This window comes from Podarcis filfolensis (assembly GCF_964270895.1).
Source record: "Podarcis filfolensis genome assembly, chromosome: 12".
In the NCBI taxonomy this organism is placed as follows: Eukaryota; Metazoa; Chordata; class Lepidosauria; order Squamata; family Lacertidae; genus Podarcis; species Podarcis filfolensis.
The window spans coordinates 10,334,563-10,355,924 of record NC_139614.1 but is presented as its reverse complement, the minus strand read 5'-3'; the positions used below and the strand labels follow the sequence as shown (position 1 = coordinate 10,355,924).

General features: G+C 42.3%; 1 protein-coding gene and 1 long non-coding RNA gene across 6 annotated transcripts in view; one reads left to right on the top strand and one right to left on the bottom strand.

Moving 5' to 3' along the window:
* The window catches only part of MYRIP (myosin VIIA and Rab interacting protein), a 260,265-nt gene that overhangs the window by 144,533 nt on the left and 94,370 nt on the right, over positions 1 to 21,362 (bottom strand). For 2 of the 5 annotated variants that reach the window (XM_083577732.1, XM_083577736.1), the window contains exon 1: positions 4,177 to 4,790. The exons of 1 other annotated variant lie outside the window; for it this stretch is intronic. The gene's annotated coding sequence lies outside the window, so the exon portion shown is untranslated. Of the gene's footprint in view, positions 1 to 73; positions 96 to 3,537; positions 3,836 to 4,176; positions 4,791 to 21,362 lie in introns of those variants that run through there. 2 more of the 5 variants (XM_083577738.1, XM_083577735.1) reach the window with 2 other exon arrangements.
* Positions 4,803 to 7,965, top strand: LOC310745611. The gene is made up of 3 exons (XR_014540226.1): positions 4,803 to 5,032; positions 5,331 to 5,844; positions 5,964 to 7,965. It is a non-coding gene; the product is annotated as an uncharacterized lncRNA (long non-coding RNA).

The following is a 21,362-nucleotide window of genomic DNA, read 5'->3' as shown; positions in this document are numbered from 1 at the left end:
TACACACCAAGTCATCTATACCAGGAGCACCGGACTGCAGAAGCCCTTTCCAGGTGAGCAACTCAGATCTTACATTCAGGAAGTATACAGCCCCCATACAGCCCTAGGAAAGGTGGGACTGTACACCTTTCCACTTAAGCCAACCAGGAAGGGTACTACAGGGCCTGTAGGCTACTCCCTATATGAGCCAACCAGTGCTTTATTATGACATCACACCTCATTGTTCTTCCCTCACACCATGCCAGATGACTGCCTCATGTACCCTGGCATTAGCTCCCATCCCACTTGTGGATCCTGAAAAGTCAGGCTTATCTCGGGAGTTTCATCCCAATGGGGTCAGCTGGAGCCAGGTCCCAGAAACAGCAGCAAAACAAAGCATATGGCAGTGTGAAATATTTTATTGAATAGCTTCTGGGATGGAGGAGACCCCGAAAGGAAATGACACACATCTGGGGTTGCCAACCAGTCACTCCAGTGGGTGCTTTGCAGGGTGGGAGGTGTAGCGTCCCGTATGACACCAGCTCCACATCAAAAATGCCTTCATGTGTTGTATAACTACCATGGAGCGTGCCAGGGCACAGTAGCCTGCCTACAGGGAGCAGGAGGAGTAGGAAGTATCCTGGCCACTAGTGCTGGTCAATGGTTGTGCCTCATGATATGCATAGAGTTGGTTGCAAGATGGTTCCCCTACTTGTGGCAAAGGGAGACACTGTGAAAGAATGACATGCGCTACAGCCTAAATCTGTGCCACCCCAACCGTCCCATGACACTGTTCATTTTAGGCATTCTGCCAGCGTATTTGCAGTGTTGTGTCAGTGTAGCCACCACAGTGATGGCATCTCCCTCATTCCACCAGTTCCTGACAAACCCTGTAGCCCCTCAACAGGCAGAACTCATGGACAGAACTGTGGCCCTAGTATGGAATAATTAGACAAGTCACCTCCTGGCAGTTAATAGAAGCAGGTATCTTCCTGGGTGCAAAAAGCAAAATTTCTTCCCAATATCTGGAAGAGCATTTTCAAAGGAAGAGTAGGGATGGGAAGCCTGACCAACACAAGACAGGATATGCATCTTTAAGCCTTGCAATGTTAGTTAAAGATAAGCACATAATTAATGGCGTTAAAGGGGCTCAGCTTTAGCCTTGCACCCCTATTTCTGTAGAAATCAAGAGTTCTTGGCTCCAACAGCCAATTTGGAAAAGGAAAATATGTAAGCTTTTTAAGGCACATGCAGCATTTTCATCAATATAATTCCCTTAGGCATGGTTGTATTCCCTAGGATATACTTAACAGCACAGCCACATTTTAAAGCATTTTGCTTCATTTTTTGTTCCAATTTGGTTACATTAATTTAAAAATACAGCTCAGCACAACAGCATTGATCATTTTACTTAATTTGCTTAAGACAAGTTAACTTTGACCAGATGGCATTTTCTTGCATAATTGCAATGTGCTGTCCTCACGTTAATGTTATAGTAACACATGCTCTTTCCTGTGATTTTGAAAGGTGCTGCTGTATATACTAGCAGAAACAATGCAGTCACAATATTGCATGTATAATATTGTGCACTACGGTTTCCAAAATCTATTGGAAGTTACTGCAGAGCAAAACATTGTGTTGCTTTCTAATAAGAAATAATAGGAGCAATTATTTGTGATCAGATAATGATGTTTTAATAAATCTGCCAAGTTATTTGAGCAGCTGGCCACCAATCCAAACTAAATAAATCTGATTAGTGTTTTAATGTAAATAAATTAAATGAGCAGAAAGGGACAATGACTTCAAGCAGTTGACACTGCTCAGGGCTTTTTTCATAATTTTTTTTTTTTAATGAATTCAGGTATGATGGAACTGTGATTTCCAGACTGTTACAAATTCACCTTTTTAATGATGTCAAACACAGACATGTTCAAAACATGTAACAAGTGTTGGAAATGTAAAGAAAAAGAAGGATCATTTTTTCATATGTGGTGGGAATGTAAGAGGGTAAAGGGTTTCTGGGAAATGATATATAATGAGTTGAAAAAGATGTTTAAATACACGTTTGTAAAAAAACCAGAAGCCTTTTTGTTAGGAATAACAGGAAGAGAGATAAATAGAAGTGATCACAAACTTTTTCAGTATGCAGTAACAGCAGCAAGAATATTAATGGCCCAAAAATGGAAACAAGAGGAACTACCGACCTTGAATGAGCGGAGAATGAAACTTATGGACTATGCAGAATTGGATAAAATGACTGGAAAAATCAGATATCAGAAAGATCACAAATTCATCGAGGACTGGGGAAAGTTCACGGATTATCTGAAAACTATCTGTGATGAACAGACAACGCTAGTGGGTTTTAAGGAGGCTTTGTGATAGTATAAGGTATATTGTAAAAAAGAAATAGAGATGGAAAGATAATATTAAATTGGCAATATCATATAGAAAATGCGTGAAGATAAGAAAAATGGATGATTGAGGGATGCGCTGGTGGAAGTTTAAAAACAGGAAATTTGTAAACATGGTTGTACGGTTGTATTTATTTGTAAAGGAAAAGCTTAATAAAAATTTATAAAACAAAAAAACAAAACAAAAAAAACCTTTGACCAGATGGCATTTTCTTGCATAATTGCAATGTGCTGTCCTCACGTTAATGTTATAGTAACACATGCTCTTTCCTGTGATTTTGAAAGGTGCTGCTGTATATACTAGCAGAAACAATGCAGTCACAATATTGCATGTATAATATTGTGCACTACGGTTTCCAAAATCTATTGGAAGTTACTGCAGAGCAAAACATTGCGTTGCTTTCTAATAAGAAATAATAGGAGCAATTATTTGTGATCAGATAATGATGTTTTAATAAATCTGCCAAGTTATTTGAGCAGCTGGCCACCAATCCAAACTAAATAAATCTGATTAGTGTTTTAATGTAAATAAATTAAATGAGCAGAAAGGGACAATGACTTCAAGCAGTTGACACCGCTCAGGGCTTTTTTCATAGTATTATTTTTTTTAAAATGAATTCAGGTATGATGGAACTGTGATTTCCAGACTGTTACAAATTCACCTTTTTAATGACGTCAAACACAGACATAAAACCAACTTTTACTACGCCCTCAAGAGAAGTTTATCTTTGGCACAGAGCACGTAACACACACCCATATACACAGACACCTTTGGTTGATTCAGCAGCATAGAAGAAAGGCCATCATAAATTATTTTTCAAACAAACCCAAAACCCGCGTACAATAGCTAGTAACACAATAACTTATTCAAAGCAATGTACCAACATACTGACTTCTAGGCTAGCAGAGAGGGATCAGCTGAAGGGTACAAGCCTAGAGAGCAATCCCTGATTATCTCTATGGGACTTACTTCCCACTGAACATCCATAGCTTGGGGCTTCACATCATTTAAAGCAATAGCAGCCTTTCCAATTTCATCATCCCTGCTTGCTCCATCTTCCTCTGCCTTCCCCCTTTCCCTTAACACGGTCTCTTCACTTAATGCCAAGCCCGTTGTGTGCCATTCGGCCCCTAGCGTTGGAATTACCTGCAAAGGCAGTTAAGGGGCAGCACAAACGCCACACTAGAGCCCAAACTCCGGCAGCCAAGGGGGAGAGAGAGCTGATCTTCAAGAATATATACCCAAGGAATCCCTGCCCAGTTTTCCCTCTATGCCACCCTGGCGCCGTCCTAACGTCAAAGTCAGCCGGGATCTGCCTTCCCCGCATGACCCAGCTGGGAAATGTGGGCATATATATTAGCAGCGTGTGTCCAAGCGAGCAATAGCCTCGAGATCAGCAGCAGCAGCACCAGACACATTCTCCCTTCCCCTGCAGCAGCAGGCACTGCGATAAAGGAAACCGGCAAAAAAAAAGAGGTGGACAATTATCAGTCCTCGCAGAACGCCAGAGAGAGAGAGATGCACCAAAATGGAAGCTGGCGGGCAACTTCCCCCATCGATTCTGCCCACCCACCGACCCCCACCCCCATCTCGGGCAGGATTCCCCCCCAAAAAACGACATTCCCCAGAGCCGAAGGCGGGTCCACAAGTCCTTCAAACCGCGTCTCCCCCCCACTACACCCCCCACCCCACCCTGCATGCATAGGTCGTCAGGGTGCGGGACACCTTGAGGCGCCGGTCCTTTTTCGCGCCCAGAAGGAGAAGGAAGGAAGGAAGGAAGCCCACCTTCAGGCTGGGCAGCTGCGCGCGCCGAGCGGCTCCCCGATATCCCGGACCCGCAAAGCCGTCGTCGGCGTGTCCAGCTATGAGGCGCGAGTCTCCCGGGCGCGAGGCGGGCGTCCCATGAGGAGACCGGTCCGTCGAGAAAGAGAGCACCGCCGCCGCCGCCGCTGCTGCTGCTTCCTCGGCGCTACCCAGGCGGCTGTCACGGGAGAGTGACGGCTTTCCACCTTCGCCGGCTCGCTCTCCCGACAGGGGCTCCTCCTTCTCCTCAGAGAGCGCGGACGGGGCGGCCGCGGCGGAGCCAAAGCGTCGGGTCGTAACGGCGGCGGCGGCGACGGCAACGACGCCGGCCAAGCCGTTCCCGCCCTCGTTGCCCTCTCCGGGCGGCTGCGCTGCCTCCCGCCGCCGACACCTGGCCGGGACGCCAGGCGGCCAATCAGAGGGAAGCGGCGGCTCCTGAGGGAGGAGGAGGAGAGGCTGAGGCGGGCGGTTAAGGGAGCGCGCGCCGCAGCCGCGCTTTCCGGATCTCGCCAACGAGCTGTTCTTGCCTCTCTGTTGGGGCGGGGTGCGTTGGAAGGCGCGCGCGCGCGCACACAAATTCCCCGTTTGCGCGCGCTGCGAATGCCCGGCCGTGGCGCGCGCCCACGTTGCAGCAGTTGAGGGGAGTTTCGTCAAAGGAGTGGCGGGAAGGGAGGCAGCTGCTGCACCTCAGGAGAAAGCAGCAGCCAGGGAGGGGCTTTTAAGTTAAAGCACAAGGCGGACACACACACCCCAAAAAAGTCTTGGAATGTAGGAATGTTATAACATAGAGGAGAGGGCTCTTGAGCATGGGCAAAGTGCATTGGGGCAGTGGCGTAGCGTGGGGGGTGCAGGGGGGGCCGGCCGCACCGGGCGCAACCAGTGGTGTAGCGTGGGTTGTCAGCACCCGGGGCAAGGCAAGTAATTTGCGCCCCCTAACCCATGGATTTGCCCTAACCCCAGATGTTGCGCTCGGTGCGTCCGGCCCCCCCTGCACCCCCCACGCTACGCCACTGGGCGCAACATCTGGGGGTTAGGGTTAGGGGGCGCAAATCCACGGGTTAGGGGTGCAAATTACTTGCCTTGCCCCGGGTTCTGACAACCCACGCTACGCCACTGCATTGGGGGACCGCAGAGAGCACACAGCTCCCATGTGGGTTCAGGGAAAAGGTTTCCAATTACATTTTATTAAGTTTCTACCTTTTTAACATACACGATCCAAGCACAATTTCGACTTTACTCTTATTTTTGTCGACTTGCCTCCCCGTTTTCCATGGAGTCGTCGTTTCTCCCCTTCTGCCGCACCCTATCTTATTCTACCTGTTAAATCATAACCCCAGTATTATAATCTAATTACTTCCGTTTCTCGTAGCTCAAATCCTGCGTGTGAGTTTGTCATACCATAATATTTATTTAAGTAGTCCGAAAAAGGCATCTCACCCTTAGTTTCTCTTGAGTTTGCTGTTATTTTTGCCCGTTCTGCTAGGAAAAGGGGTTTCCTCGGCAAAGGCGCTCGTATGCATGTAGGCCTCTGCAACTGCATCTTTCCCTTTCTGAGATGATGCATGGGAAGAGGTGGCTTGTCAGTTTATTGCATTGTTTATTATTTTCCCCACAGCTCAAGTGCGTTTTATAGTCCAGCATTAAGAACAGGTATTTTTAAAAACACCAAAACAAATGCCATATAGTAATTAAAGGAAAAGGAGAGAGGCGGGAAGTGGTGGTCGATTTTTGTATTTTAGAACTCAAAGGGCTTGTGTTTATCATTCCAGAAGCATCATTTCTGCATCTTCAACCTTCAGTGTTTGCGAAATATACTGCAGACTGTGGGGAAGTTAGTATTCAGCGGAGCTGGCTAGGGGCCGACTCCTAGCACCAGAGTTGGCAAAGGAGACACTTTGCAAAGAAGGGGAAGGTGGCGCCTGCAACATTTATTCTTGAAAGGCTTAGAATCGAATTGTGGATTGCTAAAAAGAAAGGCATGGATCGTGTGCTGTAAAGTTTGTTTTATTCTCAGCTGAAGACAAGGAAGATGAAACTGCAGCGGCCAAAAATAAGAGAGTCTGGCACCATATTTTGCCAGGGGGCAATGGATGGATGGACTGCTTATGATTTGTTTATAAAGCACATCACAGCTTTTGTGTAGCTTTCATACCAAAATATGGAGGGAAGAGAGAGCGAGGAAGAAAGCAGTTGCCTAAACCGTAAAATGAATCGGTAGAAGTTGGAAAGTGAGTGAGGTCCCAGCTAATGAGAACTGGCAACTTAAGTTGACAGACTATGCACAACTTGCAGATGTAACATACAGAATCAGAGAGCAAGAAAAACGTACATTTAAAGAAGATCGGAAAAGGTTTGTTGAATATATGAAAAATAACTGTACAGCTGAAAATGCTGGCAGCATTAAGATAAATTCAACAGAGTAAATAATTTTTGATGGATGTAATAGCGGAAAACTGATTGGAATGGTTATTGTAAAATATGCAGGGTGTAAGAATTGCAAAATGAATCATGGAAAGAGAAGAACGGAAGTCACTAGATGTTTTAAAGTTTATAAAATGTTTATTTGAAATTGTGAAATAGAAAATTTAATAGAAATTTTTTTTTTTTAATGAATCTGTAGAAGTGGGTCTAGAATACTCAGCTCTCAGATTAACAGTACCATCACAGAATCATAAGTGTGGAAATCACATGCTATGCTCTCTAGGGTTTCCCCATTTTTTTCTCTTCCCATTGTATTGTGTTTCCCCCATCTCCTTTTTATTATTATAATAAAACTCCTTTTAAAAAATCCTGTAGAATCACTTTTAATAATTGGTTCTTGAGTTTAATTCCCCCCCTCTCCCTGTCCCATTTTCCTCGTGTGTTGTGGTTTTTTAGATTGTAAGCCTGCGGGCAGGGACTGTCTTGTTCTAAGTGTATGTAGGCCACCACACTTGGAGCATTTTTGGCTGAAGGGTGGGCTACCAAATACTCTAAAGTATTTATTATAATTTAATACTTTTAGAGTTGAGATGATCCCTGGAGCTAGTCCAGCTCCCTGTTCAGTGCAGGAATCTTGCAACTACAGCAGGAGGTTTAGCTGAGTGCTTCAGCGTTCCCTGAATTGCTAGAATAACTGTATCCTTGCAGAAAACTAAATCCATCACTATTGTTTCTAAAGGTTTATGGGAAGCCCGTAAAGCAGATCACCTTAGGGAAGAGTGAAACAGGGAGTTAGAATGTACTAATCAAGCTTAAAAAATGGAAAGTGGTTGTAGGATCCATATGACACATTTTTCTAGATTTAAAATTTGTTGAGCAAAAATTGTTGCTTTGGGTGTGCTGGACTCCACATCTCTTTATGACGGCATTGTTTAATTTAGATAGATTCTGGAGATGTAATGCTGGAAGTGGCTCACTGAGGCACATGATGTGGGTTTTCCAGTGATATCGCCTTTTGTTGTCCATATTAATTTTGTATTAGCAAAAACCTTGATATTTGTGGCTGTCCATGTACTTTTGAATTATATCGCTGTCATATGACGATTAAAAACAGGGCAACAAACATGGACTTTATGAGCCTTAATGGTTGCTAAGAGACATATACACTTTAAGCCTGGAAGCATAAATATTCACCCTCTATTGTGCAATGAAGACAATGCCCTTGCTACATTAGAACATACTTTTATAAACATTGATTTTGTTTAGATACCTATTCGGACATTTGAATGGCACATATTCATTTGTATGTGTACATTAAGATGGATTTGGTGATGTTTATTGTAGAGTTAATGTGAGCTAAGGGGGAGTTGTTTCCCTTCCTTTTCCTTCTTCTCTTTTCTTTATAAATGTGCAATAAAAAACAATTTTGAAAAATTGAAAAATTCTGAAAAAAACAAAGAACAAGTCTGTTCCATCTTCTGCATGACAGCTTTCAAATATTTTTAGAGTGTTATCATGTCTCCCCTTATTCTTTCGTTCTCCAGGCTAAACACATCCAGCTCTTTTGACTGCTCCTCATAGGACATCATTTCGAATACAGTCCTATACACACTTAACCTAGAAGTTTGCCCCACTGAGCTCAGCAGGACTTATTCCTAGGGAAGCGTATATAGGAATGTAATTCCTAAGTTCCCTTCTGTGTGCATTGGACTCACGCGGGCTTTCTTGCTATCACTGTAAAGTGGGAGACAACCTTCAACACCCTTCTTCTGCAGGCTAGATTTACCATTTTGCTGTGTTGTAGATTCTAGCCAAACTTGAGAGCCTGCTGTGGGGAAAATATTTTGTGGAGATTGCAGTATTCCTGGGGTTGTTTTTTTTTATGTAGGTCATCCTTCTGCATTCGCATCTGCTCAAGTGGCAAGTCTCGGACATAAAAGTATAATTGCTGGTAGCCGGGTTAGTCTGAAGATGTGTTGTTTGTTTGCTGTTTCAAATTTCAGTTGAGCAGTTGTCAGGAACAGTAGCTCACAGATTGCCTCTAGGCCTCCAAACAGCTTTATCTGCCCCCTTAGTGGACCATATCAAATTTAATCAAGTTATGATACACAAATAGAATGCCAACAGTTACAATTCAATTCCTTCAGGATCCTAAGAAAGGCTCCTTCATGTTGTGTGCGTTCATATGCAGATGTCTTTAAACTTAGGATCATAGAATTGTAGAGTTCAAAGGGACCCTGGGGGTCATCTAGTCCAACCTCCTGCAATGCAGGAATATTTTGCCCAATGTGGGGCTCAAACCCACAACCGAGAGATTAATAAGTCTCATGCTCTACCAACTGAGCTACTCAATAAATTAATGGAAGCAGTTAAAAGCCAAAGTTTCCATTTTCTTTCTTCAACTGGTTGAAAGCTCCATTGTTTCTTTGGATAATGAGTCCTCACTGGACAGATAGTACCTAATTAGGTAACAAGCAGAAGGCGAAGATCCATATTTTGTGCTGTGGAGCTCTTGCATCTGAATGCTTTGCACAGCAAGCTGGAGTTACGACTGAGGTTTGCACTCCTGCCCTAATATCTCAAAGCTCTCTTCTCCTTTATTATGTTTACCGTACTTTGCATTACGAGCAAGCAGGGAGAACAGAAACAAGACAAAGCACCTGGCAGATTTATGAGAAAGTCAAGTGCTTGACAGAAGGAAAAGGACAGAATCAGGAGGAGAACATATCTCCTTAGGACAGGACGTTCTGTAATATTTCTCAGCAGAAGACCTAGAAAAAAGAAAATCTTGATAGGCTTTCTTATTTGTTGCAACCTCTGGCCAGTGGTAAAAATTCTATTCGTCATGAAATCAAGAAGATCTGTCCTATTGTTATTAAATTTGTCATGAATTGTCCACTTCATAATCTGACCATTTTTCAGAAACATCTGATGGGGAAAACATCACTAAGTGTGATGGAGTTACAAAGGTCCCATGGTTTGCAACCATTTTTCTTTAAAGCGAAAGCATACTGTACTGTATTTCAAGATCCACATTTTAAATGTTGAATAATCTACTGGAAAATTGTGCCATGAATACTAGATATAAAAAGAGAAATGAAAGACCAAGGAAAAAATTGGGTTGGCGTATGTCCAGAATTTCCCAGACATATCTGGAATACTGCAGTCTGCAGCAGTGTCCAGGTGGAAATCGGTCAAATGTCCATGAAAATCCCTCAGACTGGGGGAGGGGGGAGTTGCATCTGTCGGCCACAAATATTTCTAGAAAAGAAAATCCTAGCCAAGAGGTTAAAGATGTTGAAGGTTCTGTTTAAAATCTCACAGCTACATGTTTTCCATGGCATTTGGACCGATCATATGTTATGACCTATACTTATGTTTCATTTGCTGTAACAAACAGTCCGGCCATAACTCTCTCATAGTGATAAAATGAACAGTATTCTCTGGAGCTTCATTGTAGTAATTGCAAAAGAACCCAAGATATTGATTTATGAAGAAAGCATGCTATCTTCAACCTGAAGCATTCTATTTTCATTCCTCAATATTGGCTATATTTCCCAAATAGCAACTGCCATCAGACCGCCTTTATTAAAAACTAACAAAATGCCCATCAGAATGATATGTGGAGAGGAAAAGTACTTTGTGCTCTCTCCTTCCTGCCCTCAGTCAGTCATAGAGGTGACTGTTGGAAGAGCAGCAGTAGAATTAGGGAAGTTTTTAATGTTTGATGCTGTGTTGTTTTTAATATTCGGTTGGAAGCCGCCCAGTGTAGCTGGGGAAAGCCAGCCAGATGGGCGGGGTATAAAGAATTATTATTATTATTATTATTATTATTATTATTAGGCCTGGTGAGCAATGTATTTTGTTCCATGACAGTAGCAGAGGCCTAGGAGAGCCTAATGGGCCACTCCCTATAAGCTGACAAGGTGGCTGCAAGGATTATGTACCTATTAGCATTTTGCTTTCTGAAACTACAACTTGGAGCCACTAAACCTTACACTATTCCTTAAAGATCTCCAAGGTCATATTATTAATGGCCCAGGATGCTTCAGAGCCTGTAAGTGTGACGTGGAACGGTCATGTTCCATGAATACGAATTGCCATTCAGGGAAGGAAAGTTAGGATCCAACTCAAAGCCATTAAAGTTTATCCAAAATTTCAACCTAATTCTAAAATCCACAGCTTCTTGTTTCATTAGGCAGGAAAGACCATTCTTCTTCTTCTTCTTCTTGACCTCATTTCAAGTATATGATAAATCCCATAACTTTCCTCTCCTTTGGCCTAACTGGACCTATCTTATCAAAATAAATTGCCTCCCAGTGGACTTAGCATCCTCACAATTCTTCCCCAGTTTGTCCATGTGGTGACCTGCAGATTCATCTTGAAAGGAGAACATTAGCAATATTGTTCGCTCATTGGGAGTGGGACTTCTTCAACCTGATCTTTGATCACCCAAGGAGTGCTATTATGTGTATTTCTAAAACGCGTTTGTAACAAATGGTAATATCAATCGGCATCACTGTGTTGTAAACAACAAAGGTCAAAACTAATTTGCTGCATCACTAGGCACATAGTAATACAACAGCCGTGCCTATAAATATTTAAAGGGCTTAAAATATTTAATGTGCAGTCCTAAAAATACAGATGCTATTTACAGACTTATTATGCACTTGAGGCCTAGAGTCAAATTTCCACTTAATTCAGTTTTTCTGTAAATAGCTGCTTCTGGTCACTATGTGGACTAGGATGGTAAATCACATGATGGATAGATGGATGTGATTCTTCAGTAGCATTCATCTTCCTGACACCATGCAGAATCAGGCCAAGGATGAATCCAGCATCCTGCCTACAGTAGGGTGCAGACGATGGACAGCCCAAAAACTTATAGGAAGTCTGCAATTTGGGCACAAAAGCCAACACCCTCCCCAGTTGCTTGTCCCCTCCAGGACCTGGTGCCGCCATTGTGTGAATTCCAATCCTCAGAAGGTGTAAAGCTCCCCAGACAGAGGTGTTGTTCTTGGTAACTCCCTTTGCAGTTAGGCCATTTCTTGACTCTGCAACTTGCTTTGCCTCTTTCATGCTTCTTGGTTCTGCCTTTTCTCTTTGACTACAGTTTCATCCTGAACTTTGGGCTGCGCATCTGCACAAGCCTTCCACATGCTACAGAAGGTGTGGACAACAAGCCAGCCAGGCCACCCACCCAGGGATCAAGAAATGAAAAAGGAACTGAAAGAGAGCAAAGAAAAACACTTGCTGTACAAGTAGGTGGTTTTAAACAAGGAAATTGCTCTTGGACTGCAGCCAAGGACCAAGGCTGTCAAGCCTGTTATGCAAAAATGGGGAGGAAGGTGTTTGTTCTGGGTTTCCACAAGAGACGTAAGAACGACACCTCTGAAAAGCTGAGGAAGAGAGTGCGTACTCATTTCACCTCTGGGCTTCCCAACCTAGGGAGCAGGATTCTTAACATTGGCAATGCTGCTTCTGCTTGGTAACTGTGATCTTCATATACTTCCTCCAGTTGTGGCCTTTGCTTTTGTCACAAATCTTCCACACCAGTGCCAGGAGCGTATTGTTGCAAAGGTTGGGTGCCACCCCCACTCTCTGCCAAGTGATAGTAAGATCCCAGAGTGTTCCAGGCACTCACCCAGGGTCTGTGTTCCTTTAGAGAACTGAGACACGACAGAGATTGTAATAGCTTTACGAAATGTGGTTTTTTCACCTATTTACACCTTCAACCTGCATGGAGGGAGTCCAGATCTTACATCATGGTCCTTTCAAGAGGGGCTTGTAAGCCACAGCAGTGCAGCCCTAGAGTCCAAGGCATCTCTCCCAGCCAGCCTGCAGCCAACCTGCCCAAGATGGATACTAGTATTTCTTCTCCCCATAACACCTTGCTAAAAGACTCCTTTTTGTGGCACCTCACACCCAGTTACCCTGACACCATCTGTCTCCCCAGGCCAAAGGATCCCTCTCTGATGGCCCACCAACCCCTTTTGTCATATTAACAGATTTGCTCTTCGCTCGGCCAGCCAGGCTGGTTTGCATAAGTGGCACAGTGGTTTAGATCACAGCGCCACCTGCGTGGTATTGTTACTTTACGGGGGGTGGGGGTGGCTAGTTCACACTGGTTCTCCAGGCCAAAAGAAGACAGCAGTGCATGGAAATTATTCAGTTTTTTTTTTAATAAATTTTTATTGATTTTCCAACATATATTAAAACACAATACAACTAACAACGCATAAACAAACAAACATATAAACACGTATAATTTCTTAACCTCTTTTTCTTGAACCTTGTTTCAACGACTTCCCCATACCTCCCTTTTCTGCATCCCTGTTTTAAACTTTTCCAGCAACCCCTAATTTCAATACTTATAATTCAGTTTCTAATCTTTTTCCTCTTACCCAATTATTTATCACTGCAATTCTGTTTTACATTACCCATGACATTTTAGCACTCATTAATTTTACAACAGTTCTTAAGATAAACTTTAAATTTCTTCCAATCTTCTTCCACCGTCTCTTTCCCTTGGTCACGGATTCTGCCAGTCATCTCAGCCAGTCCCATATAGTCAATCACCTTCGTCTGCCACTCTTCCAGCATGGGTAGTTCTTGTGTCTTCCAATACTTTGCTAAAAGAACTCTTGCTGCTGTTGTAGCATACATAAAAAACGTCCTATCTTTCCTTGCCACCAATTGGCCCACCATGCCCAGGAGAAAGGCCTCTGGTTTCTTGTGAAAGGTACACTTAAGTACCTTCTTAATTTCATTATAGATCATTTCCCAGAAGACCTTGATCCTTGGGCACGTCCACCAAAGGTGGTAGAAAGTACCTTCAGTTTCATTACATTTCCAGCATTTATTATTGGGCGTATGATAGATTTTTGCAAGCTTGACTGGGGTCATGTACCACCTATAAATCATTTTCATAATGTTCTCTCTTAAGGCATTACATGCCGTAAACTTTATACCGGTAGTCCATAACTGTTCCCAGTCAGCAAACATAATGTCATGACCAATGTCTTGTGCCCATTTAATCATAGCTGATTTAACCGTCTCATCCTGTGTATTCCATTTCAACAGCAAGTTATACATTCTTGACAAATTCTTAGTATTGGGTTCCAACAGTTCTGTTTCTAGTTTTGATCTCTCCACCTGGAAACCAATTTTCCTGTCCTGTTTGAAAACTTCATTTATCTGGTAATAATGAAGCCAGTCTCTTACTTTTGACTTCAGTTTCTCATAGCTCTGCAATTTCACTTTTCCCTCCTCATATTCTATAATTTCCCAATATTTTGGTCATTTAGATTCCATATTAAGTTTTTTCACTTCCTTAGCTTCCATTGGTGACAACTACCTAGGGGTTTTGTTTTCCAACAAATCTTTATACCGAATCCAAACATTATATAGTGCTTTCCTGACAATATGGTTTTTGAAACCTTGATGAATTTTAACCTTGTCATACCATATATATGCATGCCAGCCAAACCTGTTATTGAACCCTTCCAGATCCAAAATGTCTGTGTTTTCAAGAAGCAGCCAGTTTTTCAGCCAGCAAAAAGCCGCTGATTCATAATACAATTTTAAGTCCGGCAGGGCAAACCCCCCTCTTTCTTTTGCATCAGTTAGTATCTTAAATTTTATTCTGGGCTTTTTGCCCTGCCAGACAAATCTAGATATGTCTTTCTGCCACCTCTTGAAACAATCCATTTTATCCACAATCTGCAATTTTTGAAACAAAAACAACATTCTTGGCAAAACATTCATCTTAATAACAGCAATTCGGCCTAACAAGGAAAGTCTCAAATTTGACCATATTTCTAAATCTTTCTTAACTTCTGTCCAACATTTCTCATAATTGTCTTTAAATAAGTTCACATTCTTAGATGTCAAATTAATCCCCAGGTATTTCACTTTCTTTGCTACCATTAAACCAGTTTCACTATGAAACTTCTCTCTTTCAGCAACTGTTAGATTTTTATCCAGTACTTTCGTTTTCTGTTTATTCAACTTAAAACCTGCTACTTGACCAAATACTTGTATTAGCTCTAAAACTCTTTTCGTACTAGTGTCTGGCTCTTGTAAAGTTAATACTAGATCATCTGTGAACGCTCTCAATTTGTATTGTTTAGCTCCGACCTGAATCCCTTTAACCAGCTGGTCCCCTCTGATCATGTTTAATAAAACCTCCAAGACAGATATAAAAAGTAATGGGGATATTGGGCACCCCTGTCGTGTCCCTTTTTCAATAGCAAATTCTTCAGTAACCACATTATTTACAATCGGAAATTATTCAGTTTTTATTCAAACCACAGTGAGAATAATGGTCCGGAGAACTCTCCAAATTCTGGACAGAGAATACAAAATTCAAGACACCTTTCTAACTTCTTACCCTGTGCCCTGATTCTTCCAAACATAGGAGCCAACTCCTAGGGGCTTTGACAAAACAGATTATAGAGTTCTCTTGATGGTGGCTGCTGCCTCTGCCTGGTTCTCTTTGTCTCTCGCATTGAGGGAGCATTGCAACCTGACAGACATACCTCCAGCTCAATCTCCACAGATTAGTTCCTTCTGTGTGTGATAGGTCGGCATCATCATCACCACTACCACAGTTGGCAATTGTAAGTGTTTTTCTTCCATTTTCGGATTTCCCAAACAACTTGTTTCCTCTCTCCTCCCGGCTGCCTATCACATATGGCAGCCTTTCCACTCAAGCAATGGTAATGCATCTTCAGACCCAACATAACTGGAGTACAAAATTGCTTGGCCCATCATGATAGTCTTTCCAGCAGCCTTTTCAGCGATGACAGATGCAAGGAATTAATTTAGCTTTTCTGCAGATTCACTATCATTTCCCAGTCATTCTTTCTCAGGTTTGTCATCTAGCACAAGAATTGCCTCTCTGGCCAATTTTTTGATTCGAATGCATTTGAAGAAATGTGCACTGTTTGTTTTAAGCAATATAATCCTCAAATTATTGTGCTTTTTACAGAGTTGTGCTCCTCTTATAGTTTTCTCATTTTGGTAAAGCTTCCACCTTTTACAAGGAGCTTTTTGCCTTTCCTCATTTCCTTGTTTGTTCTTCGGCTTGTTTGTACCTTTTCCCCATGGCTATGCTCTGAGCTGAAGTCTGGAGCAGGTGAAAACCAAACAGAAATCAGAAGAAGAGGGCACACCAGAAGAGCAAACCTGGAAGTACCAAACACAGCAGAGCTCAGATAGAACTTGTTTCTCAAGCAAAGCTCCAGTGAGGCAGGAAGAGTCTAGGAGGAGCCACACTTATCTGTGCCTAAAAAGCCAGAGGCAAAAGGTCTGTGCTTTCAAGTACTGTGTTGGAGTGTTGTTGTTTTTTTGCCTAGTGCTTTCCCCATGAAAACCCATTCTTTACCACTGAATCGGCGCAAACATTATTCTGCTTCTATCATAGTAGTTTAAGGCTCTGTACACACTTAACACACATGGTGACGCCTAAAAAAAATCATGGGAACTGTAGTTAAAGTCGCTGCCATTTATAGCTCTGTGAGGTGTAAACTAAAGTTCCCAGGATTCTTTGGACTAAGCCATGTGCTTTAAATGTATACTGTGTTAAAAAAAAAAAAAAGGTAAAGGACCTGTGGACGGTTACGTCCAGAGAAAGGCGACTATGGGATTGCGGTGCTCATCTCTGCTTTCAGGCCAAGGGAGCCGGCGTTTGTCCACAAATAGCTTTCTGGGTTATGTGGCCAGCATGACTAAACCACTTCTGGCACAACGGAACACCGTGACCAAAACCAGAGTGCACAGAAACGCCATTTACCTTCCCACTACAGTGGTACCTATTTATCTACTTGCACCAGTGTGCTTTTGAACTGCTAGGTTGGCAGGAGCTGGGACCGAGCGACGGGAGCTCACTCCATCACAGGGATTCAAACCACCGACCTTCTGATTGACAAGCCCAAGAAGCTCAGTGGTTTAGACCACAGCGCCACCCGTGTCCCTACATACTGTGTACACAGCCTTTGATAATATCCAAGCTTCCTGAAGATATTTGAGACTTCTGACTGTCCCTTCCAATTTCCTTCAAACTAATCCCATCATGATTTTTAAGAGTTTTCTCTTCTGAAATTAAATATGACTGTGTTAGACTTTCTGGACAAGTTTTCATATTTCTTGAATTTAACAGAACTGTCCCAAGTGATTAAAAAACACATCATGAACCAAATCCTGGGCATCCCTGACTAAATGTACAAAGGGACAACCATTCATCTAAAGGTTTTGTCTTTTTGTCACAAGCTGCTCTGGTCCTGTTCTCTTAAATGACTCCACCTAATCTCCTAGGCTTCCTCCTATGCCTGGCACACTATAGAGCTTTTACACAATGCCAGTTCACTCTCTTCCGCCATATTCCTTGCCAATAATCATTTTTTCCTTGTAGGTTCCCCCCCTTAACTCCTTAATCCTCATCTGCAGGCATTTTGCTTTTAAAGTACTATATTGAGATGTCATCCTCATTTGTTCCAGGACCGAACACAAGCACAATTTCCAATGCCTTAATTTCCCAGCTTCCCTGGCCCAAACAAAAGCTTGCTCAGGTTTTTTCCTGGCGATAATATTGGTACGCATGTGGATAAACATCATTCAGTAATTGGAAATTGTGATTAGTCTTTTCGGAAAGATTGCCAAAAGTTCCCGTAATGTGTGTGCTGAGAACACCATGCTCTGATAATGAAATTGTGGTGTGGTTAGTAATTTCAGCTATCTCCGAGTCATGCAAAATTCGAAGCATGCAACCGTTAGCCAGAATCTGCTGCAAAAGGGTAACTTCCTTTTCAGAAAAGTTTTTTGAAAATTTGTCATATTACTTTATATCGCGTTGGCCTGAAACCGTAAGAGCCCTGCTGAATCAGATTCAAGGGTCTATCTGTACACCATCCTGTTTTACACGGTGGCTGGCAAATGGTATTCTGAGATATACTGCCTTTGAATCTGGTGGTTCCATTTAGCTATTTGGGTAATGCTCATCAACAGACCTGTCCACCTAGGTCAAATAAAGACTTCTGGTGTTCTTTACAGTCTGCTTTGAATATTACCACCCTGAACAAGTTGGTATCATCTGCAGAATTGGCTGCTGAGATCGTTCCCAATACAGATCCTTGGGGACCCACACTGCTTCCTTCTCTCTGCCGTGAAAACTGCAGCAAGATACGTTGCTGATTGATTTTTCTTGTTGGCTTTCCAAGTTAAACTCTAGGTGTTTTTGTTTTGGAAAATAGGGATAATGTATTCACAAAGCTATACAGCAAAATTTCCTTTTATGAATTTGAATAATGGAAGTTACATATGCAGGATGCTAACACCTTACCTACACACACAATTGTTCTTAAATTGTCTCTGTGAAAAATCTCTGGAGGCATTTTTCATGCATTAGTAGCCCTGTTTCAAAAATGTAAAACATCTCGTTTTTCTCATTTTCTTAGGGAAAAGGTTAGTCATACTCAGTTGCAGCATTGTTCACACAAAACATGGCCCGGTAGAAAATGAATCTGGAAAACCTGCAACGCAGGCAAAGTATAAAAATCAATTATTTGCCTCTATTAGAACAACATTTGTTTTTTTTAAAATCCTCAAATTTGTTTGAAAGCGGTGGGTGGGGTTTCTTTCCCAGAGAGTCATCAAAAGAACTTGTACTTCTAGCTAGTTCTTCTTGCTCAGGAAGAAATAAGTTTTTGAACCTATTAAACATCTCATATGAACTGAACGATATTAGGGATAAAGGGCAGTAGAGCTAACTGTATACAGCCATATTATTATTGCAAATCTGAAAGAGCTGCATCACACAAGGGCTTTCTGCTCATGCCTGGGGTATAAACATTGTTCTGTTTCGCTACTAAGGTATAAAAGATGCAATATAAAAGATCCATCCATACCAATGTTCAAAGAGTTGCTCTGGCTTAGCAAAGTGTTAAGTATAGAACAGAGTCTCAAGTGCAAGATGCTCAGTTAAAGATGCTAAGTCAAAGTTCAAAATAAGAGATAGTCCGGGACAACATTGCCAAGCCTAAAGAATCTTAACACATTTCCATTGAACCTGGCTGACAGATACTATCAAAAAGGATTTTTATGGGAACTATTTGACACTCAAAGAAATCATAAATATAACAAAGTGATACATGCTATTGTGCTACGTCTCATTCATAGTATAATTTTCAGGATTTCAAATGCAGTTGCAGTTACAGGAAACCAGGCAAGAGGGCCTTCTCGGCAGTGGCACTCGCCCTGTAGAAAGGCCCTCCCTTCAGATGTCAAGGAAATAAAGAACTATACAACCTTTAGAAGACATCTGAAGGCAGCCCTGTATTGGGGAGCTTTTGATGTTTGACGTGTTATGTTTTTATTTATGCTGGAAGCCACCCAGAGTGGCTGGGGAAACTAAAGAAAACAATAAAACAAAATAATAAAACAATAACATACCGTAATATGTTGTTGTTGTTGTTAAATATGCACTTGCAAAGGTACCAGCTATATTGAATGTTTAGTTGGTGTACTGCATAATTTGGACATACAGTACGTTTCTGAGCACAATTCAAAGTGTTGGTGCTGACCTTTAAAGCCCTAAACGGCCTCGGTCCTGTATACCTGAAGGAGCGTCTCCACCCCCATCATCAAGCCCAGACACTGGGGTCTGGCGGTTCCCTCACTGCGTGAAGTGGGGTTACAGGGAACCAGGCAGAAGGTCTTCTCGGTAGTGGTGCCTGCCCTGTGGAATGCCCTCCCAGCAGATGTCAAGGCAATAAACAACTATTTTACTTTTAGAAGACATCTGAAGGCGGCTCTGTTTAGGGAAGTTTTTAATGTCTGATGCTGTATTGTTTTTAATATTCGGTTGGAAGCCGCCCAGAGTGGCTGGGGAAACCCAGCCAGATGGGCGGGGTATAAATAATAAATTATGATTTTTATTATATACAAGATATACTAAAAGATGTTGATACAAAATCCAATCACTCATATTCACCATGCAACTACGGTAACTATTTTCAGTCATTCAACGCAACACATTCAATACAAGGAAGGGAGAAGCAAAGCAAATGATGAAAACAAAGCAAAGCAAAATAAAGAAAAGCATTGAAACATCCGTTGGGAGTCTACAGAATCTTTAAATGATGTACTAGGATGCTGCTGAATGACAAATCGCATCCCACACGTAGATAAGAATTACTCCAGTCTGAGTCCCATTACAGTTTTCTGGCATAAAGTTCCCATTTAAGTGAGTTGTTGCTCGGTCCCTGCTCCTGCCAACCTAGCAGTTCGAAAGCATGTCAAAGTGCAAGTACCGGTAGATAAATAGGTACTGCTCTGGCGGGAAGGTAAACGGCGTTTCCGTGCACTGCTCTGGTTTCGCCAGAAGCGGCTTAGTCATGCTGGCCACATGATCCGGAAAAACTGTCGGCCAGTAAAGCGAGATGAGCGCCGCAACCCCAGAGTCGCTCGCGATTGGACTTAACTGTCAGGGGTCCTTTACCTTTACCTTTTTAGCTTTATCCTGTGCTAGAACATGTAGACAAAAATGCCATTACAAAATCCAAATTTTGAAACATGCCACTGCCATTCAGTAATTATTTGAGTCTATGTGAATTCAGTATATACATTGGATCTTATTTGTATAGGTCTATTTCTCAGAGAGGCAGTGAAGATATATCTGGGCAACATCACTTCACACCTGCAATCAGAAGTGGCCAAGACACAGATTTACCACCTCAAAGAGAAATAGGCCATTCATAGGTTCCATCGTTTGCTAAATAAAGAAGATGTAGAAATAGCCATTTGTTATGTTTGTTCCTCCCTATGTAGTCCTTGGTGCAACCAGATATCTGTACACAACACAGATATTTATCTCCAACAGATATTTATCTTATATTTACCTCCAACATTTATCTGATGAAAATAGGGACATCCTATTCAATGATGATGAGGAGGAAGATGAGGATGATTTTATTATTTATACCCCATCTATCTGACTGGGTTGCCTCAACACATTGAAAAACCTAATAAAACATTAAACATTAAGTAAAACTTCCCTATACAGGGCTGCCTTCAGATGTCTTTTAAAGGTTGCATAGTTACTTATGTCCTTGGGGGTCGCATAACTCCATACCTTTCAACATTTATCTGATGAAAATAGGGACATCCTAAGGAAAAGCAGGACATTCTGCGATCAAATCAGAAACTGGACAGCTTCTGTAAGTCTGGGACTGTCCCTGGAAAATAGAGACATTTGGAGGGTCTATGCACAGCACCTAAGAGCCTCATTTGAATGTCTGCTGTCACCTTTGCCTTAAGGCTCTTACCAGATGCATACTAGTGGGGCTTATCCACACTTACTTTTCCTCTGCTCTTTCCAAGCATAAACCAATTTAAAGCTCTGTGTCTGAGCACACCCAACTTTATTTATTTTTTTGCTCCAGAGCTTTCCCCGCAAAAACCCACTCTTTAAAGCTCAATTGGAGCAAATGTCAATCAACAGAAAACCAAAATAGACGTTTACTCCGATTCTGCTTTAAAGAGCAGATTTTCACGAGGAAAGGTTGGGGGAAAACAACCAACCAAACACACTTGGGACATGGAGCGTTAAAGGACGGGCCTCTGTCTGGAAAGAGGGGGGCAAAATATAAGTGTGGATGAGCTCACGGCCTTGTCACCACAAGCCAAAATTTTATTCCACCTGAGGGAAGAGTTCTGGAGAATATGAAAACATGCACATTATTTCGTGA